Source organism: Myotis davidii, unplaced genomic scaffold (assembly GCF_000327345.1).
Source record: "Myotis davidii unplaced genomic scaffold, ASM32734v1 scaffold123, whole genome shotgun sequence".
NCBI lineage: Eukaryota > Metazoa > Chordata > Mammalia > Chiroptera > Vespertilionidae > Myotis > Myotis davidii.
Window position 1 is genome coordinate 3,213,532 of NW_006295391.1, and position 2,596 is coordinate 3,216,127.

The window sequence follows — 2,596 nt, forward strand, 5'->3', positions numbered from 1 at the left end:
GCACAGGCCGGGCTGAGGGACACCCCCCCCCACCCCACCCCCAGTTCACAAATTTTTGTGAACCGGGCCTCTAGTTAGGCATAAATTTACTGAATACCTAATATGTATTCCAACATGAACGTAATAAAAGCCATGTTACTATCTGAACAGTAACATGTTCAGATAGTAACATGTGGTTTAAGAAGTCTGTTTCCTCAGGGGAAGATTGCAAAAGAGATTAACATTAGTATTGCCAAGAGGAAATACATTTTTAGACTATCAGGTCTCCAACATTTTGGTCTTAGTACCACGTTATGTTCTTAATTTATTAATGACTCTGAAGAACTTTTGTTTATGTGAGTGATAACTAATGATATTTGCTGCATCAGAAAATAAAATGAAATTTTTTATTACTAACACATTTTAACATAACAGTAAACCTATCCATATTAACTTTTATGAAAAGCAGGTATTTCTCAAAACAAAAATTTTTATGAAAATAGTGGCATTGTTTTACATTTTTTAAATCTCTATTAATCGCTGGCTTAATCGAAGACAGCTGGGTTCTCACATCTGCTTTTGCAGCCACATATTGAAATATGTTATTGTAGTTGAAATATATGAAAGCTGGCCTTACAAAGATAAACAGTTGAAGTATTTCAAATCAAAATAAAATTTTATTTTAACACATTCTTTGTGGGTAGTTTTTATCGCGCACTAACAGGTGGCATGGGCCATTTTTGCTAATTTTTTGTGCAAATGGCAACGTTCAGTAAAATTACGATAACTTTAGTTTACGTATTTATACGTTACCCGCATTCTACCGCTAGTCTATAAAAAATCTATTAATACGTGTCCCGCGCCGCTCTACTACCAGTCAACGTAAAACGTATAAATACGTTTCCCGCATACAATGTGTTAAAAATAAATTTGGATGTTCTTCTTTGATACTATACCAAATACTATACAGGCAGATAGTTTCCTAAGGGTTAGTTTTTTTGTTTGTTTAATCCTCACCCGAGGATTTTTCAATGATTTTTAGAGAGAGTGTAAGAGAGAGGGAAAGGTAGAGAGAAATACTGGTGTGAGAGAAACGACATCAATTAGTTGTCTCCTGCATGCAACTTGACCAGGGCTCAGGCTGGGAAGGAGCCTACAACTGAGGTACATGTCCTTGACCGGAATCAAACCTGGGACCCTCCGGTCAGCAGTCCAGCTCTCTACCCACTGAGCCAAACCGGCTAGGGCAAGGGTTATTTTTAATGCAAGATTTGAAATTGTATCTGAACTTTTTGTATCCATTCATTAAAAGCCATAGGTCTCTCTTGAACTTTCATAATTTTGTACTGGTCATTGGGAAAATATTTGTTCACTGAGTTCTGCAGGTCTTTCATATGTTCATTATGCAATAAAAAATCAGACTACTTAATATCACCATTATCTCATAGAGTATTGGGAAGCTCTCAAATTCATGGTGGCTGATAAAATTTCCCAATTCTAATGTTCCCTTAAAAGCTTAAGTTTTACCCTTACCAACATTTACCATTAGTTGTTTTATTTAAAATGACAGTTTTACTTTATTTGCAAGAAAATGTCTGTCAGATTCTAATCTGAAAAGCCATACTTTGTAAGTTGTTCTTTAAAGTAAAAGTGGCATAAGGTGATTGCGGGCAGAGCGAAGGGGAAGGTGGGAGGTTGAAGAGGGTATGCAGGGGATAAATGGTGATGGACAGTGAACAATTGACTTGGGGTGGTGAACACACAATACAGCTGCAGAAACGTGCACCTGAAACCTGTATAGTTTTGTTAACTACTGTCACCCTAATAAATTCAATGCAAAGGAAAAATATGTTAATAAAATAATCATTTTGGTTTTGGCTGCTTCATCAAGGAAATTCTTCAGTGAAGAATTTTTGTGGATCATGGTAATGAAAAATATGACTGCTGATAAAATAAGGTGTCCCTGCCTTGATTTACCACTATTATCTTATAACATCAGTGAAAATGTCAATTCAGTAAAAAAGGCAAGTAATAATGTCTTAGTATAAAAATAATTTTCGCCCTGAGGACCCCTTAATAAAACTCTTGGGAACACCAGGGGTCTACAGACCTCACTTTGAGACCTAATTTCTATCCTGTCTAATAGACAAACATGGTAATTAACCATACGTCTGCTATGCTTCCCATTGGCTAATCAGCAGGATATGCAAATTAACTGCCAACAAAGATGGCAGCTGGCAGCCACACAGATGAAGCTAGCCAGGAGGCTTGCTTGCTCCAGTGATGGAGGAAGCCAAGGTTCCCCACCTGCCGCGGCCCAGCTCTGAGCTCCGAAAGCAACAATGTTTCAATTATAGAAGCTAAACAAACCCCAGATACCTGCTTTCAGCCGGCCACGGCCTCAGAGCTTAGAGCGCCAGTGATGGCAACAGAGTTTCGATTATAGAAGCTAAACAAACCCAGATACCTGCTTTCAGCCAGCCACGGCCTCATAGCTGGAGCTGGACCTCAGAGCTGGAGGCAGCTCTCAGCTCCAGTGACAGCTATAGAAGGTAAATAAATCCCAGAATAAAAAAAAAAGGAGAGGCTGGGGTGTTCTGTGGCCCACCAGCCTAAA

The 2,596-nt window shown here is 38.6% G+C and overlaps 1 protein-coding gene across 7 annotated transcripts in view; it reads left to right on the forward strand.

The window, feature by feature from the left end:
• Positions 1-2,596, forward strand: part of TBL1XR1 (transducin (beta)-like 1 X-linked receptor 1) — a 171,055-nt gene that overhangs the window by 113,820 nt on the left and 54,639 nt on the right. The window contains exon 1 of one of the 7 annotated variants that reach the window (XM_015568015.1): positions 1,962-2,003. The exons of the other annotated variants lie outside the window; for them this stretch is intronic. The gene's annotated coding sequence lies outside the window, so the exon portion shown is untranslated. Of the gene's footprint in view, positions 1-1,961; positions 2,004-2,596 lie in introns of those variants that run through there. 7 annotated transcript variants of the gene reach the window in all.